At 39.6% G+C, this 22,273-nt stretch overlaps 1 long non-coding RNA gene across 1 annotated transcript in view; it reads right to left on the reverse strand.

Annotated features, from left to right (window-relative positions):
* Nucleotides 1-18,376: 18,376 nt before the first annotated feature.
* Nucleotides 18,377-22,273, reverse strand: part of LOC124241124 (uncharacterized) — a 7,611-nt gene continuing 3,714 nt past the window's right edge. Inside the window, exon 3 of the long non-coding RNA XR_006889108.1 lies at nt 18,377-18,790. This is a non-coding gene — a long non-coding RNA (uncharacterized LOC124241124). The remainder of the gene's footprint in view (nt 18,791-22,273) is intronic.

Genomic DNA, 22,273 nt, shown 5'->3' on the forward strand with positions numbered 1-22,273 from the left:
AGGACTAATTAACCCTTGGGTTATCGCTTCCCCTTCCCCTCGACACCCCCAGGGCTGGCAAATTACAGTCCAAGACGGTCTCCTCTGAAGGCTGAATATTCCTGGAAGACAAAGAGTGGAGTCCTGACTTCACTGTTTTGTGAATGGGGAGTGACCATGGCTCACCTGTGCCCTGGCTTCTTTCTCCACCTTATGGCTAATTCATCCCCACCTTCTGAGCTAACTGGGGCTGACTGGGCATGAGCTAATTAGGACTGGCCTTCCTCTATGTCCGTTACCAGACAGAGGAGCCTAGGCCTCCAGGGGAAAATGAATTCACAAAAGTAACAAGAGATTTGAGGAGCATGATTTGAAATGAAAAATAACAGATTACAGAATCCAAGCATGCCTATGAAAACAGATGAATCAATAATTTAATACTGGCCTAATAAACATACAAAAAGAGATAAAAGAATATAATGGCAATATAAACAAGAACAAGAAAACAAACTGATAAGAAACCTTAGGTATGAAAAATATAATAGTTGAAATGAATACATCAGATGGATAAATAACAGAATGGATAGAGCTCCAGAACAAATTAGCAACTTGGAAGACCAGGTGGAGGAAATCTTTGAGAAGGAAGAAGGAAAAGACAAAGACATGTAAAATATAAAGAAAAAGCTAGGACAAGCTAGAGAAGGATAATCTGTGTATGACTCCACTCATATGAGGAATTTAAAAATGTGGACTAAGAACAGTTTAGTGGCTACCAGGAGAAAGGTGGGGTGGGGGGTGGGCACAAAGGGTGAAGTGGTGCACCTACAACATGACTGACAAACACTAATGTACAACTGAAATTTCACAAGATTGTAACCTATCATTAACTCAATAAAAAAAAAAGAAAAGAAAAAGCTAGCACAGATGGCAACTAGATCTCTGGTGGTAAACACATGTAGTCTATACAGAAGTTGAAATATAATGATGTACACCTGAAATTTATATAATGCTATATACCAATGTTACCTCAATAAAAAAATAAATTTTAAAAAAGCTAGGTTATTTGGAAGATAGAAGTAGAAGTACTTCCATGTGGATAATAAGAGTTCTAGAAAGAGAGGAAAAATAAAAACAAAGAGGATGAAATGTTTGACAAAAAATTGAGATAATTGTCTGTAATTATAAAAAGATGAAAAGATTGAAAATGTTATAGAGGAGGGTAAGGAAAAAATCCACACCAGGACATTTTAAGGTAAAATTAAGAATTTCAAAAAAGCAGCGAATATTCTAAAAGACTGCAAAGAGAAAGAGAAGATTATGAAAAGAAAATAGAAGTCAGATTGACATCATATTTTTCAATAGCAACAGATTCAAGAAAATAGTGGAGTAGTATTTTCAAAGTACTAATGGAAAAGATATTAGAATCAGCCTCTGTCCTTATGTCTGTCATTCAAATACAAGGGTATGATAAAAAATATTCTCAGGTATAAAAGTCCTCAGAAAATTTATCACCCAAAGACTACACTGGAAACTGTTTTGACAAAGGGCTTAAATAAGGGGAGAGCAAATTGAATAGAGATTGAAAGAGATATGTGAAGTAAAGATGATCAAGTACACTGGTAAAATTTGTTTGACTTAAAAGAATAATGATGACTAAAGAAAAAGAGGACACATATCCACAATAAGCTGGCATTAAAGTGTAGGTAATAACAGGATGTGGATTTGGGGAGTAGAAATGAAGATATATGAATATATAATAAAGCTTTGTTGTAATTAAGGGGAAGAGATAGCTATTAATTTAAGGAAAGGATTAAAATAAATACAGAAAAAGTGGGTCAGGCTTAAATAAAAAAATAAGATGGCAGAAACAGATCCAAATATATAAATAACTACAATAAATATACAGGAACTAAATTCATCAGTTAAAGACAATGATTGACTAATTGGATTTTTTAAAATGAGCTCTTAACAAAAGACAAATTTAAAGCATAAGGAAAAACAAAAGTTGTAAGTAAATGAATGGAAAATGACATATCAGTAAGATGCTAATCAAAATAAAGCTAGTTGATCTACAGTAATATTAAATAAGATGGACTTAAAGACAAAAGCAAGAAGATATATAGCATGTGTGCACTTAGTAAACCAAAGGATGCAAAACATGTGAAGAAAAATTGATGGAATGAATGACAGACAGAAATGGATAAATCCACCATTATAATGGGAGACTTCAACATTCTTCCTTTGATTATTGATAGGTTGAGCAGACATCCCTCTCCCCAGATATAGTTAAACTTTATTGTACAAAATAGAGGTAGCTACAGTTTAGACCTTGGGGTAGGGAAAGATATTTTAAAGAAGACACAAAAATGTTGACTATAAAGGAAAAGATTGATAAGTATTGCTACATAAAATTAAGAACTTTTGTTCATCAAAGTTACATCAGAGAAAGTGAAAAGTTATAGTCATGCACCACATACTGATGTTTCAGTCAACAATGGACCACATATACAGTGGTGGTCCCATAAGATTAGTATCATATAGCCTACATGCACAGTAGGCTCTACTATCTAGGTCTATGTTAGTATACTTTATGATGTTCGCACAATGACAAAATCGCCTAACGACACATTACTCAGAATATATCCTCATTGTTAAGCAGTGCATGACTGTAAATAGAAGATATTTAAAATACATAAAACTGGCAAAAGATTGGTATCAATATACAAAGAACTCCCACAGATCAGTAAAAGAAAAAAAAGGCATAAGCAGCTCAATAGAAAATGGGCAAAACAAAAAGAAAAACAAGAGAACAATGTTTTCACAGAAGAAGAAACACATGGCCAATAAACATATGAAGAGATGTTTAACATAATTATTAGTTGGGAAGGATAAATCATAAATTAAGACTGCAACGACAAAAAATTTTATACTCATTCAGTTGGTAAAAATGTAAATAGCCTGATAATACCGAGTCTTATTCAATGCTGGTGGGAGTATACATTTGTATAACTACTTTAGAAAACAATTTGGCATTTTCTCCTAAATTTGGACATTTATATACCATTATGGGTTGAATTACGTCCCTTAAAACGAGATGTTGACATCCTAATTCCTGGAACCCTATTTGGACTTTGCAGATGTAATTGACTAAGTTCAGATGACATCTTATTGGAGTAGGATAAGCCCTAAACCCAACATGACTGATGTCCTTATAAGAAGAGAAGAGGCAGGGACAGGAACACACAGAAGAGAAGGTCACGTGAAGATGGCTGGGATTGGAGCGGTGCATCCACAAGACAAGGGATGCCAAAGGTTGCTGGCAAACACCAGAAGCTGGAAGACAAGCAGGGAATGGATTTTTCCTTAGAGTCTCCAATAGGAACCAACCCCAACGACACCTTGATTCTGGATTTCTACCCTCCAGAACTAGGAGAGAATAAATTTCTGTTGTTTTAAGCCACCCAATGTGTGGTAATTTGTCACAGCAGCTCTATGAAACTAATCCACATACCCAATGACCCAACAATTCTCCTCCTAGGTGTAGACTCAACAGAAATGATTTCACGTGTACAGCAAGCAACTATATAAGAAAGTTCACAATATTTCTGTTCACGAGAACAAATCCTGCAAAGAATCCAAAAGCCTAGCTATAGAAAAGAGAATAAATTGTGGTAAATCCACACAGTGGGATATTATTCAGCAGTCAAAATGAATGAACTATAGCAACACACAAAGATATAGTTGAATCTTAGCAATACAATATTAAGTAAGAGAAGTAAATCCCAAAAGGTTACATATAGCATGATGCCCTTTTAAACAAAGCTAAAAATGAATATGAAAAAAATATTTCCTTTTGATGAATGTAAATAGATGCAATTAAACTGCCTAAAAAGGAAGGCAGGGAAATGGTTAATATGGAATTGAGCGTGATGGTTACTTTGAATGGGAAAGGCAGAGGATAGGACGGGAGAGGCAAGTACAGAATCGTGAGATGTAGGTTATTGTCAAGGTCTTAGTTTTTGCCTTAGATGGTGAGTTCACGAGCGTCATCTATATCTACATCCATATTTATACCTGTATCCATATACTCATATCTAGTGGAAGAGGTCACTTAAGAACAATTGAGAAAACTATGTCATAAAAAGGGTTACGATTAATCTTAATTCATTCCTGTGAGGCTCCCCACTCCTCAAAACAGTTGGGCTTGTCTACATTGGCTCATGATTCTACAAACTGGTGCTTCTGGTTCACTTCCATTTTCACAAGAGCCTGGAAGTTAGAACCATTTTTTTCCAAGCTAACTCTATACCTAGCAGTGTGATTAACCAATCTAGATAAAAAATGCAGGTCTGGCTTATTCAGGATTCAGTGTGCCAATTTAGTTAGAAAGTTCAATTGATTAAAATAAAGAATCCGGAGACTGAAAGTGTATTGAGTTCAAGTGGAATCAGCTTAGTGGATGGGAAAAAGAAAAAAGAAAAAGAAAATTAGATCCTTTAAAAAAGAAGGGTGTGGGTTGCTGGGACCCTCTTAGAGACGTAGAGATCGCAAACAGCTTTGGCAGGAAGTGGTAGCCAAAAGCATGAAACCACAGCCCCGAGAAAGTAAGTATTAATCAGAGATTACAGCAGGGATAAAAACCAAACATAGGTGGAAGAGAATAGGAAAATCTAATCTGTACTGCCCATGGGTCAGACTATAATGTTTTGGCTATGTTCTTCTCAGCAAACATTCCTACTATCTGTTTTTGAAACAATGGAGCTGTTTTTCACTTTTAAAAACAATATGTTTCAAGCACCTCAAGTACTCCACATTCTGTAGGCGAAAGTGAAGACAGAGTTAACAGAGCACACATCTGTTTCATTCAACTGCATGAAAGAGGCTTACTTTTCCTTTAAAGGCCTGGTCAGCGCGTTGTTCAGAAGCTCTGCTGATACAGGGATCTGGGAGGCTCAGGGACACCCATGCCCAGGAAGAAGAGGTCTGTCAGTCGAGGAGTACTGCATCGCCATGGTGTGAATTTGCAAAACTACTCAGCTTCAGTGATAGGGCATTGGTCTTGAATTCCAGTGCATGGTAGATTTTTTTAATGAGAATGTGAGAAAAAATAAGGTAGTATAAGTATGTTTTTCATATTTCTTCCTTCTTCTACCCTGTACATAAAAGGGCAAAGATATTATTGAGCAAATGTTCTTTAGAAAAATTTGATTTCTTCTCATGCTTAGAAATTTTGCTATAGGTCTAGTCACTGCTACTGTTTACATGAGACATTCCTACTCTGAAAACGAAACTCTGAAGTATTTACCATGCTTAGATAGATCACATGCTTTTCCTTGTGAGCACAGCCTGTTGAGGTTTATACATGCCCTTGTGTAATTCCCCAAGCATTGTTTCCAGTTTAAAAGCATGACGTCGGAGGCATTTGCGGAAATTGATGTGAAAGGTCTTTGCTTTTTTACATACTTGCTAATGAGGCCACTCAAAAGTATGCCTTGTTACTGAATTTGGCTTTGATTGGTAGAGGCTCCAAGAATAGTGATAAAATAGGAAGAAAAGAAATCAGCTTCTTTTTCTAGAATTGGAATGGAGAGACCCAAGACTAAGAGTGGGAAATTTGTCGTGATGATAGCAGAATCTTAAAAAGAAGAGACAGAGGGGCTGGCCCGGTGGTGTGGTGGTGAAGTTCATGTGCTCTGCTTTGATGGCCCAGGGTTCACAGGTTTGGATCCTGAGCCGGGACCTACATGCTGCTCATCAAGCCATGCTCTGGCAGCATCCCACATATAAAGTAGAGGATGACTGGCACAGATGTTAGCTCAGTGGCAATCTTCCTCAAGCAAAAAGAAGAAGATTGGTAATAGATGTTTGCTCAGGGCCAATCTTAAAAAAAAAAAAAGAAAGAAAATTTCTTAATCAAAAGAAAAATTATTCAATCGTGAACAGAGCCCAGAAGATGTTACAAAATATTTCTTTACTGTTCTCATCACGTCACTGTTCAGTCCTGCCCCTCAGCTATGCTCCATGATAAGGCCCAGGACACATCTCCCTCACCAAAGCACTGAGAAGTGCATTAATGAGTGGAGCCCCTGAGAGCTCTTCTAAAGGACTGCTTTGTGCTTGCTCTCTTTAGTAGGCCAGGAGAAGATACTGCCATTGACATGGTCTCCCCAATTCCAGTGGGGATGGTGGGGTCTCAGGGGGGCAGAGGAAGTGGCAGCACTTAATCACCAAAGACAAAGTGGATGCATCTACTGTGAAGGGTCGTCAGAATGTCTTGGCCTGCAGAGATCTTTGACAGTTGTTCATTCATCATGGTGTTCCTAGGAATGAAATAGATAGGCAGTCTACTAGAGTATTGCTTGATCTATATGCGAGGGAAAAACGCTGGGTCTGGCAGCCAAACACTTGACTTGAGTCACCACCATGGACAGTCAGGGACTCTTATCCAGTTTCCAGACCTAAGTCAATTCACAGACCCAGAGCTCCTTAATTAAAGAGGAGTCAGATTCCCCTTGCAGAAGAACCCACTGTTTCCCACAGAGCCCGAACACATGGGTCCAGAATCAAGAGGTGGAAGCGGGAGTGGTTCTTTTTACTATTATACCCAATAACTCACTTACAGTTAATTTTTGCTTTTTATTCTGATAATCTTGAGCTCTGCTGATTTGGAGGTCTTAGTCCCCAAAGAGGAGATATTTCCACCAGGGGAAACAACAATATTTCAATTAAATTGGAAGGTGAGTCTTCCACCTGGCCATTTTGGACTCCTTGTGCCATTGAACCAACAGGCAGAAAAAAGGTAACTCTATTGGTTAGAGTGATTGATCTTAATTACCAAGGGGAAATTGAGTTGTTGCTACACAATGGGACAAGGAAGACTGTGTCTGGAACCCAGGAGATTTTCTGGGGTGTCTTTAGTATTTCCATGCCCAATGTTAGGGGTTAATGGAAACTATAGAAACAAACAAACAAAAACCCCAAGACAATTGCCTACTCAGTCCTTTTCAGAATAAAGGTTTAGGTTATTCTACCAGGTAAAGAACCAGCTGAGGATCTGACGGAGGGAAAGACAGATTGAACAATGACAGATAGAAGCCATAGACATCAATTATGGCCTCATGGCCAATTAAAGAAATGAAGGCTGTTTAGCTATGTATATTTTCTCTTTGCTTGTTACATATATGTTTTTAATTGTATATGCCAACCATTTTCTTCATCTCTCTCCTTCTTTCCATTTTTTACTTTATATAAATTGTTGGAGGTTAACTTCATAGCTCAGTCTTTAAGATGGCAAAATAATAAATGGAATTGTGACAAAATTTGAGGATTAATTAATATAATCAGTGGTGGGTACAGTGACTGTTTGGACCTTGCCTCTCTTCATTTTGGGGAAAGGGTGAGACCTTCTTCACTTGTAAGGGTAACTGTATCTTGTTAGATAGAAATACAAAGTTGCTTTGCTATTTTATAGAAGTTGCAATGTGTGTAGAACATGGAAGCTGAGTAGACAAAGGGATGGGCTGTGCAGTTATCAATATTGCCTCTCAGCTCCAATTTTGGGCAATTTGTGAGGCAAGGCACCTTCTTGTGCACAGCTTACTCTGGCATCCCAAATGGCCTATATCCGGCGAGTCCCACTAGTGCAGCACCCTACAAACTCCTCTGTCATCCAGTCAGCCAGGACTGCACCTGTCTGGCTTGGCTCTCAGCCCTGGAGAAGGGGCTTCTTTGGCACCCTATCTAAGCTCTAGGGTTAGTGACCGGTCCCTATATCTGCTATTCCAACATTCTTTAGAGGTTCTGCTTACCTCTTAGATGATAATGTTCTGTTCCTCCAATCCTCTATTATAGTTAATAATTATTTATATTAAACTTTCCCTGTTAAAATTACTGTGTGGTTTCAGTCTACTGATTGGACCTTGACTAATACGTAGAAAAAAATGAACACTGACACTGTTATGGGTTGATATGTGTCCCCCAAAAAGATATGTTGAGATCCTAATACCCAGTGCCTCAGAATGTGACCTTACTTGGAAACAGGGTCATTGCAGATGTAATTAGTTAAGATGAGGTCATACTGGAGTAGAGTGGGCCCCTTATCAAATATGACTGGTGTTCTTACAAGAAGATGGCCATGTGAAGACACAGAGGTGGAGGGAGAATGCCCGTAACGATGGAGGCAGAGTGGAGTGATGCGTCTACGGCCAAGGAACACGAAGGATTGTCAGGAACCACCAGAAGCCGGAAGAGGAAAGGAGGATTCTCCCTTAGAGCCTTTGGAAGGAGAATGGTCCTGCCAGCAACTTGATCATGGACTTCCAGCTTCCAGAACTGTGAGACAATAAATTTGTGTTGTTTTAAGCCATCCAGGTTGTGGTATTTGTTATGGAAGCCCTAAGAAACTAATACAGACCCTTACCTCAGACCATACACAAAGATTAACCTAAAATGGATAACAGATCTAAATGTAAAATCTAAAATTATAAGACTTCTAGAAGAAAATATAGGAGAAAATCTTTGTAGGGTAGGAAAATTTTCTTAGAACACAAAAGAAGCCATAAGAGAAATAGTTGATAAGTTCATCAACTTCATCAAATTTTAAACATCTGCTCTTTGAAAGTCACAGTCAAGAAAAAAAGGCAAACCACAGACTGCAAGGAAACACTGACAACACATCTGTCAGACAAAGGACTTATATTCAGAATATAGAGAGGGCTATTACAACCTAATAATAAGACAAATAATCCAATAAAAAATGGGCAAAAGATTTGAACAGAAACCTTAAAAAAAAAAAAAAAAGGTTGCTCAACATCATTAGTCATCAGGGAAATGCAAATTCAAACTACACTGAGATACCACTACACATCCATTGAATGACTAAGATTAAAAAGAGTGACCATAACAAGTGTTGGTGAGGATATGAAGCAGCTGGAACTCTCATACACAGCCAGAGGGAATGTAAAATGGTACAATTACTTCAGAAAACAATTTGGCATTTTCTTAAAAGTTTAAATATACAACCCTACAAGCCACCCATTATGTTTCCAGATTTTTACCCAAAAGAAAAAGTCTTTGTCCACACAAAGACTTGGAAACAAATGATCATAGCAGCTTTATTTGTAATGCCCAAAACCTGAAAACAACACAAATGTCCATCAACAAGTGAATGGATAAACACATTGTGGTGTATCCATGCAATGGAAGAGTACTCATAAGAAAAATAAAAGGAATGACTTACTGGTATCCACAACAACATGGGTAAATTTAAAAATAATTATGCTGCATGAGAGAAGCCAGACAAAGAATACATACATACTATTCCATTTATACAAAATTCTAGGAAATACAAACTAATTTAAGTAAAAAGAATGCAGATCAGTGGTTGCCCAGGGACAGGCTGAAGAGAGGGATGGACTGTAAAGACACATGAGAGAATTTTGACGGTTTTGGAAATGGTCAGCATCCTGTTTGTGGTGATGATTTCATAGTTGTATGTGTATCACAATTATGAAATGGTACGCTTTAAAAATATGCAGTTTATTATACAAAATTATGCCTCGGTAAAGTTGTAAAAGTGGGAAAAGGGAAGCAACAAATATTGGCATGGGTCAACAACATGTACCAGATCAGCTCTTCTCATTTTCCAGAAGTATGTTGAGTTCCTTGGTCAGTCAAAATAGCCATCCTAGATTCTGCCGCGTGGGAGGGTCCTCCTTGTCCATCGTCCTCCATGGTGCCCTCTACAGGGACATCGGGGAGGATCCTGCTTGCCTTTTGCTTTAGCAGCTCATGACCTATCGGTGGCTGGTGGGTACATGGAATTGCACAATCACGGACTCCTTTTTGCCATGCTTGGGGTTTTCTGGCACTACAGCTCTCTCTAAACCCTGCTTGACTGTCTTCCAGTTTCATTCTGAGGGGATTTCATTAGCTAGTAATACTGGAAATCTTGATGAGTCATGAGTATTGATCAGGGCCCAACTTGTGAGTTTTCTCACTCTTAATGGCACTTTATGTCATTTGCTGTGGATGGCACTTCAGACAGGATAGTATGGAGCTGAAGGGGCTAATGTACCAAGACGGGCAATGGTGTCTCAGATTGGGGGAAGGGGGTTACTTTCATGGAGCAGAGGGTTCAGTGCACAGGGAAGGGACCAGGCTTCCCATCCCAGGCTCCTCCTGAGCCTTCTCTTCCTTAGTGCATTACCTAAGGTAAGGCGTAGTGTGACAAAAATTTTAAAATGTTTGTTTAAGATGCTCAAAGAGGAAAATGAAAGCATAATAGCTATTAAAAATGAATGAGAAAAAGTCATTTATTCAATCCTTAGTTTTTCCTATGTGACATTACTGCATCTGCTCATTGTCAGGAAAGCACCCTTGGGTTCCAACGCTCCCCTTCCCTGCCCGCCAACAGATGCTGATATGTGTGTGGCTCTCAGGTACCTGTCAGGTTACCTAAAAAAGGCATTTACAGGTATTCTTGTCAGATTGGAAGTGGAGTGGATACAACTTATGTTTACTTTGTAGTCATTAATAATGCTCTTTTTCTCATTTGTCCTGTCCCTGTGTTAAAAAAGAAAATCACGTTGCCACTGATAACCTAGATACTAAACGGTGTATACAACTGACTAATGATAGGACAATCTCTTTTAAAAAAATAAGATCGTCTTTTTCTATACAAGAGTGTGTACATATTTGGAATTGATATGAGAAATTTGTCTGTACCCACTTAAATGATGTTGCATAACAAACAGAAATACCTACAGACTCTAGTTCATTTCCTTGTGATTTTTGTCTAAGATAATGACCTTTACAGATTGGTTACTTCTAGACTTTGTTTTCCTGTGATCCACTTTGTAGATCCTGTGAAATGTTATTTTGCCTAAATCACTTGAGACTTCAGTCTTAAACAAAAGCATCAATATTCAGCAAAGTCAATCTTCTGAGTTTCTGTGACTTGGCCAGAAGCCCTTGATGCTAAGGGGTTCGTGTTAATTTTCCCTGGGGGCATTACTGTATAGTGACTTGATGTTGTCACCTAAACTTCAAGATGCGTTTTGGGTATTTTGTTGATTGGTCTATGTTTTATTACACAGTGTGAAACCTGTAGAAAGCCTGGTTACCCTGTATGTAGATAGCTTACATTGACTAGTTACAGTGTATCTAGGACTACCTGTAATATTTAAGCTTCTTTTTGATGTGTGTGCTGGTAGAAAGATATAATTTTGTACATTATATTTACTGAGATGTTGCTTTATTCTACAAATACTTATAAAATAGAATTCAAATGTGCTTTTTGCTTCTGTGAGGATTAATTTGGAAAGGTTTTTAATGACATTCCACTGATTTCAGGTTTTGTTTGAGACTGACTTCAATAAATTGTCTTGTACGTTCCAAAAAAAAAAAAGAATGAGAAATTATATAAAAAAAAAAGCTGGCAGAAATTAAACAAGTGAGGATGAAGAACAGTGAATGGGAAATAAAGACTAGAGGCAGCACGTATAGATAGCTTTTTGGAAAGGATTTACTGTGAAGGGGAACAGAGAAATGGAAGCAGCTGGCGAGAAATGTATTTTAAAAGACAAGAGATGCTGGGGTTTTTCTGCTGATTGAAACGCACACCTTGTGATTCAGCAAATCTCTTCCTAAGTATAACATCAGGGAAACCAATCGGGTGCACCAAAAGGCATGCACAAGAATGTCACTGCAGCATTTCTGTAATAGCTCTAACTGGAAACAATCCAAATGTCCATCCACAGCAGAATGGTTAAATAAATTGTAAAATAGTGAAAAAAATGGAATATATATAATATTGAAAATAAATAAACTACAGTTATATGCACAACATGGATGGATCTTATAAATTTAATTTTGGGCAAAAAAAAGTCAGACACAAATAGTAGTTGCCTTTGGGCAAGATAGAGGGGTAGTAATTGGAAGCTGGCATCAAGGCGGCTTCATGGGTGCCAGTAACGTTCTATTTTCTGACCCTTGTGGTGGTTACATGGGTGCATTCACTTTGTGATAATTAATTGAGCTGCTCCCTTTTTTCTAAAAACTGAGGTAAAATTCACATAACATAAAATTGACCATTAGCTATTTTAAAGTGAACAATTCAGTGGCATTTAGTATACTTACAATGTTTTCAACAAACACCTCTATCTAGTTCCAAGGTACTTTCATTACCCCAAAAGGGAATTCCATACCCATTAAGCAGGCATCCCCATTCCTGAGCTGTTCACTTTTCTACAAGTGTGTTTTAGTTCATTTAACAAATTTATGTATGTATGTATTTATTTATTAAAGATTGGCACATGAGCTAACACCTGTTGCCAATCTTTTTTCTTCTTCTTCTTCTCCCCAAAGACCCCCAGTACTTAGTTGTAGATTCCAGTTGTAGGTCCTTCTAGTTGTGGCATGTGGGATGCCACCTCAGCATGGCTTGATTAGCAGTGCCATGTCCACGCCCAGGATCCAAACCAGTGAAACCCTGGGCCGCCAAAGTGGAGTGTGTGAACTTAACCACTTGGCCACGGGCTGGCCGCCAACAAATTTATTTTTAAACAGTGAAACCAGGTAGGTCCACATATGATTTTTCTCCAGCAACCTTCAGCTGCTCAGATTTGAGCTTGAGAGAGCTACTCCAGGGCTGGGAATCTACCATGGAAGAAGGGGGACAGGTCAAGGGAGTGAAGCGTATCCATAAGAAGCAACTATAATGGTGGACCATGGAATCTACGCTGGACTAGAAGGAGAATGGAGTCATGAGGGAGTTGATGAATATCAACTATGGGGCCAGTGGGTTGGAGATTTTGATAAGTTTAAAGAAACACAGCAATGGATGCACTTGAACAAGTGACCTGGAAGGAAAGAGGCAGTGGTCATCCTCTCACCTTCCCGCATTCTATCAGACAATGCTCTGCTGTTATTCACAGGGTTTTCATGGCCAATTTTTTTAGAAGTGGGTGGTCAGGTCTGTCTTCCTAGTCTGTCTAGTCTGGAAGCTCTGCTAAAACCCTGCTAGTATTTGAAATACTGGTGGCACAGTTTCCGCATCACAGCAACACGCAGCTGCCACAGTATGACAACTGACAGATGGGTGGTGTGGTTTCCTGACCGGAAAATGAACCAGGCTCAGGAGCAGAATCTTAATCACTAGACTACCCAGATTTTTTTAGTCTTATTAAAAAGAAATATATATTATATAATTATTAAACATATTTTTTATAATTTATGACATGTAATTATATGTATATGTGTATAGAAAGGATATACACTAAATTATCAACCTCCAAGGAGAGGAGTGAGGAGCAGAGAAGTAGACAATACTTTTACCTTTTATTATTTTATAATTACAAAACAATGAGTTTTCAAAGATGATAGTCATTATATGTACTATTTTCCACTTGACAATTTTTTTCCCCAGTGTGTATCTCTAAGACCAAGTCAGTGTTCAAATTCCAATTGTCTCATTCATGTCAAATGCTTTTTATAGCTTTTTTTAAAAATCTGGATTCAAATAAAATCCACACAAGCAATTAGTTGTAAGTCTTTTAAATATCTTTAAATCTATATTTCCCTCTTCAGCTCTCTCTTTTTCCTTCTTTGCTATTAATATACTGAAGTTGGTTCATGTGTCCTGTCGGGTTTCCCACAGACTGGATTTTGCAGATTGTGTCCCTGTGATGTTGGTTAATATATTCCTCTGCCCTCAAAATTTCCACTAAATTGGTAGTCAGGTCTAGAAGCTTGATCAGGTTCAGGTTCAATATTTTTGGCAACATAACTTCATAGGTGGTAGTGTGTTTATTTGACAATTTTAAATTAAGAATTTACAGAGTGAACAGCTTGTTCACACTAGAGATTTTGGTTTTTTAAAACTTCAATTTGAAGGAAGAAATGTCACCAAAAGGAACTCTAGTGGCTGGTTTCTACATTCCTGGACATCATCAATAGCTGAAGCATGATTCTATGGAAAGGAAATTGAACTGGGGTCCAGAGGCTGGATTGTAATGCTGGCCTTGTCAGATCTTTCAAGTCTATCAACTAGAAGATGCGAATACCAAGGATGCTCCTTTATCCTCTCAATTTATTCATTTATTCACTCACTCAGTTATGTAATCCATTGAATAAGCAGTTTTGAAGCTGCTGGGTCTCTCATTTGCACAGTCCTTCCAAGTCCTGGGAAAGACTCTTGCAACATATTCACATGGTCATTTATTTTTGTAAAATTTACAAAAATAAGACATTTTAACCACAACTGGCTAATGGCTGTGTCTTTTTCACTCCAACTTCCCCTCTGTCACACTTCCCCTGTGCTGGGTAGTGCTGGAGTGGCTACAGGCACTTGGCGTCTGGCTAAGAGGAAGTTGAGTGGGGGGATTCATTTAGCAAGGGTTTCTTGGGAGGTATCTATGTGGTTCACAGTCATCTCACATATAGTTAAGATACCGCGAGTTGTCCAGATGTAGGAATGGCTCCAGGTTTTCTCCAGCTGTCTACTCTGCTGATTTATCTGACACTGTGACATGAACAGGTGGGGCCAGAGGTCATATTGCTTCATGAGTTGGTGCTCTTCCCACTCCCCCTAACAAACAGCACTGCCAGCTTTCTCTTCCCCTGAACTAGGTTGAGCTGAAGAGAAACAGGAGACGACAGGAAAGGAAAGAACAAGGGCCTCACTGAACAGGAGGATGTGACCAGGCATAGAATGGTTGTTTCCTTTTGAGAAACAGCTTTTGGCCTGCTACTGGGCCTTAGTAGAGACTGAATGCTTAACCACAGGCCACCAAATTACCATGCGACCTGAGCTTCCCATCATGAAATGAGTGTTACATGACCCACCAAGCCACAAAGCTGGGCGTGCACAGCAGCAGTCCATCACCAAATGGAAGTACACAAGTGGCCTCCAACTTCAATGGTTCAACTTATGATTTTTTGACTTTACAATGGTGTGAAAGTGATACGCATTCAGTAGAAACTGAACTTCGAATTCTGAATTTTGACCTTTCCCCGGGAAACATACAACATGCGATATGATCCTCTCTTGTGATGCTGGGCAGTGGCAGCGAGCCACAGCTCCCAGTCAGCCACATGATCACCAGGGTAAACAGCCGATATGCTGACAACCATTCTATGCCTATTCAACCATTCTGTTTTCCACTTTCAGTAATTCAATAAATTACATGAGATATTCAACACTTCATTAAAAATGGGCTTTGTGTTAGATGATTTTGCCCAACTGTAGGCTAATGTAACTATTCTGAACACGTTTAAGGTAGGCTAGGCTAAACTATGATTTCATATGTAGGTGAGATTCATCCAATCAGTTGAAAGCCCGAACAGAACAAAAAGGCTGACCTTCCTTCAAGTGAGAGAGAACTCTTCCTGTCCGGTCTTTGAACTGGGACATAGGCTTTTTTCTTGCCTTCAGACTCAAACTGGAATGTTGGCTTTTCCTGGTTCTCAGGCTTTGGACTCAGACTAGAACTACACCATCCGCTCTCCTGGGTCTCCAGCTTGCCAACTCACCCTGTAGATCCTGGAACTTGCCAACGTCCACAATTGTCAATTCCTCATAGTCAATCTCTCTCTCTCTAATATATACACAGTTAGCTCTGTTTCTCTCGAGAACACTGACAAATACAGGGAGAACGAACCAGTCTCCAATGCAGAAGAATTCCAAATAAATTGTGTAGGTACTCTGTCCTCTAGAAGATGGAGCATAACTCTCTACTCTAAAGGTGGGCTGTGCATAGTGACTTCCTTCCAAAGAGTAGAGTATGGAAAGGGAGAAAAACAGTAACCTTACAGTCTGGAAGCCTGACAAACACTACCTCAGCCAGGGGATCCAGGTCAACATCAACAGTGACAAGTGATGTTGACAGTAAGTACCCTCGATATGATGTGATGAAAATGGCACTTTACCTCTGCGGTTTTATTCCCCAAGACTCCTAACGCCAAGGATGCAGCCTCAGGGCCAGGAGCACGAAAGGGTGGTGATTTGGGGCTCCTGTGCTCTTTCTCCTGGCACTGGGAAGGACTCCCCCTCTGCATGCAGAAGCCCAGGGTTTTTTGGCGGGAAGCATGGCTTCAAAGAGGATGGAGTGATCATCTGGAGAAATAAGAGACGGACTGCTTCATACCACAGATTGGTGAGGAAACTTATACTAGTTTTACTTACGTTTTCTCTCTTACCACAATTAATATATAACATTTTTTGCCTTTTTGGTAACAACTTTATTGAGATCTAATTCATATACCACATATCTTACTCATTTAAAGTGTACAGTTCAATGGTTTTTAGCCTATTTACAGAGTTGTGCAACCATCACCACAATCAATCTTAGAATATTTGCATCCTGCTGGGAAGAAACCCATACCCTTTAGCAGTTACCTGTTAATTCCACCCAACCTCCCCAGCCCTAGGCAACCACTACTCTACCATCTGTCTCTATAGATCTGCTTATTCTGGACATTTCATATAAATAGAATCATACAATATGTGGTCCTTTATGACTGACTGGCTTCTTTCACTAGCATAATGTTTCCAAGGTCCATCCATGTTGTAGCATGTTATCAGTTCTTCACTTCCTGTTGTTGCTAAATAATACTCCATTGTATGGACATACCACATTTTATTCATTTTATTTATCCATTCATCAGTTTATGAACTCCTATGGACTGAATGCTTGTATACCCCCAAAATTCACATGTGGAAGACTGATCCCCAATGTGATGGTGTTAGGAGATGGAGCCTTTAGGAGGTAATTAGGTTATGTGGGTAGGGCCCTCCAGATGGGATTAGTGTGCTTACAAGAAGAGACAGGAGAGAGCTTGCTTCCTCTCTCTCCACCCTGTGAGGACACAACGAGAAGATGGCCATCTGCAAACCAGGTAGGAGCTCCTCACCATACGAAAACATGCTGGTACCCTGATCTTGGACTTTCCAGCCTCCAGAACCGTAGAGATAAATTTCTGCTGTTTAAGCCACTTAGTCTAGCAATTTGTTATAGCAGCTCTAACTGACTAAGACATAGATCTTTGGGTTGTTTCCACTTTTTGGCTATTATGAATACTGTTGCTATGGACATTCATGTGCAAGTTTTTGGTTGCACATATGTTTTCATTTCTTTTGCGTATACACCTAGGAGTGGAATTGCTGGGTCATGTGTTAACTGTATGTTAATCTTTTGAGGAACTGCCAGACTTTTCCAAAGCAGTGGACTAGTTTACATTCCCATCGGCAGTGTATGAGGGGTCTACTCTCTCCACATCTTCACCAACTCTTGTTATTATCTGTCTTTTTGATATAGCCATCCTAGTGGGTGTGAAGTAGTATCTCATTGTGGTTTTGATTTGCATTTCTCTGATGGCCAATTATATGACATTTTATAATCAGAATAAAATAAGTGCTATTTTAAAAAATAGCAACAACTATTCTTCTTTTGGTAAGACATTATCTGTGTCCCAGTTTTCTCTGACATTCTGTGACTCTGCATTTCAAATTGTGTACCTGCTCTTTTGAACTACTTGAGAATTTACTTGTGAAATGTCCTTTACTGTTTTTAATTTTCTATAATGTCATTGACTTTTATGGAAATTTATTTTTACTTGAGTTATTACAGAAATGTGGCTTTCCTATCCTCAGTGATGGGATTTCATTCTTTCTCTGTTAATGAATTCTGCCCCCTCCACGTGTTAGAACAGCCAACAGCAGCACACTCACTTTCAGGTCACCCTAACCTATACCCTGTGTGCCCAAGAGGACCACTCTCAGAGAGCAGGGGATAGTGCTGTCCCAGCGGAAGTGAGACACCCTCTGAATTCCCTGTGGACTCCATCAAGAGTGGCAGATTCCTGGGCATTGTGGTGAAACAGCAATAATCCAAAATCTGAGTGATGTTGGCCGTCTTCATTATTCTCCTTTCTCTTTCCCAAAGTGAGATAGTGTCTCCAGACTACATAAATAATTAAGCAATTATCAAGCTTTTCAAAGTTAAGAAACTAAGGGTTTTGAGATAATTTAAGTCTAAAAAGCACTGCAATGAAGCATGTCCTCTGGCCTCCTTTTCAAGTTTCACATTACATCATTTAGGATTAGGATTAGGTTTGACTGCAAAATAAAAACAGCTTACAGCAGAGAGAAATTTATTTCCTTTAATGTATAGGTCTGGTAGCAAGCAGTCCAGAGCTGGTATGGCAGTTCCATGGTGACAGGGACAAGGAACCTTCTATTTTGTGGCTCTGCTGTACTTAGCATCCATTCTTGAGATCACTTCATGGTTGAAAGTGGTTTCTGGGGCTCTACTTTCTCATTCCATTAGAATTAGAAGGAGGAAGGCACACATCTCGCCCTCTAAGGACACTTCCCGGAAATTACAGCCCGTGGGCCAGAAGAACTTAGGAACACAGTCGTACCTAGCTGCAAATGAGGCTGGGAAATACTGTCATTCTTCCCTATAGCCATGTGGTTGGCTAAAAATGGAAGATTCTGTTACTAAATAAGAGTAAAACAGAGCAGATCTTGAGGGACAACCAGCAGTCTCTGACGTTGCATCTAAGAATAATGATACCCTTCCCCGATACCCTCAGCACTAAAAGAGCGAGCTCAAAGTCCAGCCTTCACTCTGACAGTCGTTAGAGAAGGTAGGACACGCTACAAACGAGGAAGACAGGAGTTCATCGTGAGTCTCCAAGCTTTTTCCTTTTTAAAAGCTCTTCATTAATTGAGAATGTTCTCTCACGGCTCACTGTCCCCTGACCAGGCCCAGCACCTGTGCACATCGTCTCCTCTGCTTGGAATGTCTCCCTGTTGAGGATAAGATGCCCCTGTTTAGCTCTCAAAACCCAGTTCTATTCCTCCCCAGACCCCAAGAAAGGAAAAGCTAATTGCTCGCCTCTGTGTTCCCGTTACCCTTTCTTTGTACCACCACCCCATAATGACCTCTTTTTGAGTCTCTAGTCCCAGTGACTCTGTAAGCAACTCAGAGGCAGAGAACATCACTTCTTCTCAAGCTACCTCCATACCCAGGGCCAGCCCAGAGCCTGACACTTCCACAGGAGAGGCTCAGCAAAAGTTAGTGGTTAGACCAACTGAAACACATTTGTGAAAATGTTTCTTTCTGGTAATAACCAGAATAGTGTTTGTTCCTCTTAATCACATTGAACCAAGTTCCTATTATAGTCAACAGATTGAATTGAGGGCTTAAGAGACACATCAGATATTTATTTCTTCTCTCACAGGGCAGGAATCGATGTGATGTCCTGTAGGGAGACCACTGCAGTGGTCTGAGGCAGAGATGATGGTGGCTCAGCCACTGGAACCAACTAAGAAGATCACAAAATTTTAGAGCTTCCTCCTAGGAGCACACCTGGAGTCACACACCATTAGTAAAAATGCCAGATTCTTCCTCAGTCTAGTCCAATGCATCCTGAGCCATCAGTATAAACCATTTTTTTTTTTTGTCCCTCCAAAGAAGAAGAAGCCACTTGAGTTTGTGTGCGATTTATTGCCTCAATAATGAATAGAGAATTGAATAGAGCATGTAATAGCTCTTCTTGTCCTGGAAGATGTTTATTTTAGGAACCTCGAAATAGCAGGTGTGTAACGATGCTGAAGCATCCACACCTCTTCCTTATAGATGAGACAAACTAAAGGACTCACTCTCTCATTCCCAGTCTTGGCTCTGTGCTCTCTACGTGGATGGTAAAACTATTATTTGGTTTCTATCCATCAAGCAGTGACCCAGCGATGGAAATGAACATGGTACTGATGGAGGGAACCCTTTCTTGGGGTTTTCCTGTTTCCCTATGAAAAGCCTGGCAGAAAAGCTTCCCTTTCAATCACTCTCTGGGGCTGGGTCTTTACTCAGAGCAGAGGCTGAGAAAATTATTTAGGAACTCACTGTTGGAGTCAGTTCCATCTCTACATACCATGAAACCTCACATATTTAAATAAAATTATAATGTCTGGTAACACGTTAGTGAGGTAGGCACTTCCTAAATTAGGAACAATTAATTTCTGAATATCTGTAGGAATGAACTGCTATCTTGCTTCTGCTGCTTTTCCGTGGGATGAGGAGAGGAGCCAAAGCATTATAGGAGGACTGAGATGGTTTTGGGAGGGGTGTCCCTCCCCCAAAAGTTCATCTCTAGAGAGAGTCTGAGTTGGTTAAAATGCACTTGAAGAGAATTATAAAATGGCCTGAGAAATTAAAGAAGACCCAAGATTTAAAGAGGACTGAAGGAGATCATATTCCTGGATGGGAAGACTGAATATCATAAAATGTCAATTCTTCTCATATTATTTTAGGGTTTTAACACAATTGCAATCAAAGTCGCAACAGAATTTTTATTTTATTTTTGGAACTTGACAAATTATTCTACAGGTTATCTGGAAGAAAACACAAGTGAAAATAGTTATCAGAATCTAGGAAGAGTATGGAAGGAAGCCCTATAGGACGTGGAAACATTCTAAAAAGTGACAACAGTTAACTCAGTTAACACTGTTGCGAGAGTAGACAGATGTGAGAAGGTTAGATCTACAACTGATTCTCGAAATGCCATCTAGTGGAGTAGTTAAGAGTGGGTTTGAATCCTCATTTCTCCACTTCTTTGACAGTTTCAGCATCCATAAAATGGGCTGATGGTACCTACCTCCCAAGGTTGTTCTGAATTTCAAATGAGTGAACGAGTGTAAAGTTCTTAGAACAGTGCCTGGCACACAGTTAATGCCCAATAATTTTGTCTCCATTTGTGGTCCCTCTGAAATGCAGAAGCAAGTTACAGGATTTATATCTATAACCAACTCTCAATTATTTTCCTTCCGGAATTCACTAGACAAGCATTTGCCAAAGTATTGCACAGCACCCCGTTCCTAAGAAAAAGAGTTCTTTGATTAAATTTTTAGGTGATGTTGCAAGCTCTATCTCCCTCTCTTGGTCACCAGCTGGTTCTCTGAAGTCCTATAGTAAATAGACATAACGTTTCTTAGAGTAGTTGGCCTTTGAAACATTTTTGTATAACATCTACTAACGTCTTCTGGAACTGGGGTTCTCTGGAACACATTTTGGGAAACACTCTGTTGACCCAGATATAGATCAGGGGAAAAGCTAAACTGCAGATCACCTCAAAATCCAAAACGGCCAATATTTAACAGCCATTAAAATAGATTAAAATACATTTGTCTTAACACGTTAGGTCCATTTTTACTCCAAGCCTTGCCTATCAGACCAGAATCAGTAGTCATTTTAAAACAATCAATATGTAATGAAGATTGAAGCAGTTTCTCAAATAATTAAAGCAAAGGTAGAGTTCCTACAATAACTACTCAAACACTTGTGCTTGTATGGAGCTGCCTTTAAATCTTTATTTTCCCCATTTTTAATGGCATAAAGAGTTTTGAATTATTGCTTCTCAAAAATTTAGTTCTGCAGAAGGAACATAAGAGATCTTCAAATTAAATATTTTCTTTAACAATCCAAATTCCCCAAATGAAGGTGTGTAGAAAAAATCCCAAAGATTCTAGTCTACTATTAGCATGAAATATTTTCACTGTGATGCTAAAAACGACGAGTCTCTGTCAATTTCCTTCTGTTATTGCTGGTGGAGGAAAATTGCTATGGAGCCATGAGCAGAGTCACGTGCTTCCTTGAAGGAGGAGACTGTCTTACTTATCTTTGCATCTCTAGCCCAGCCTCGTGCTTGGCACAGAGTAGATGCTGAAAAATATTTGTCAAATGAGTAAGTTCAGTCCTCCCAAAAGAATCAAAAAGAAAATTTATATATACTATACAATGAGCTTACTCGGTTGATACCGAGGTGGATCAAAGCTGCCCCAGGGAGAGAAGCCCAAGGCGTCCTGGCCTATAAGCCGATCTATATGACCCAATTCATATCTAAAGTTATACGACCACACGATAACCAGACCCCACCTGCACTGATACCATTTAATGACTTTTTACATCATCTTTCCTTTGTCTAGTAAACATAAGTCACATACCCATGCCTTATACATTTAGCCCTAAACTTCAACACATTGCAGCTCTTTACTGCCTGTGGGTCCTGTCCTCATGCTGCAGCCCTTCACTGCCTGTGGGTCCTGTCCTCATGCTGCAGCCCTTCACTGCCTGTGGGTCCTGTCCCATGCCTGCAGCCCTTCACTGCCCACGGGTCCTGTGCCCATGGCTGCAGCACTTCACTGTCCACGGGTCCTGTCCCCATGCTTGCAGCCCTTCACTGCCCACGGGTCCTGTCCCCATGCCTGCAGCCCTTCACTGCCCATGGGTCCTGT

The sequence above is a fragment of the Equus quagga genome, chromosome 6, assembly GCF_021613505.1.
Source record: "Equus quagga isolate Etosha38 chromosome 6, UCLA_HA_Equagga_1.0, whole genome shotgun sequence".
Classification (NCBI taxonomy): domain Eukaryota; kingdom Metazoa; phylum Chordata; class Mammalia; order Perissodactyla; family Equidae; genus Equus; species Equus quagga.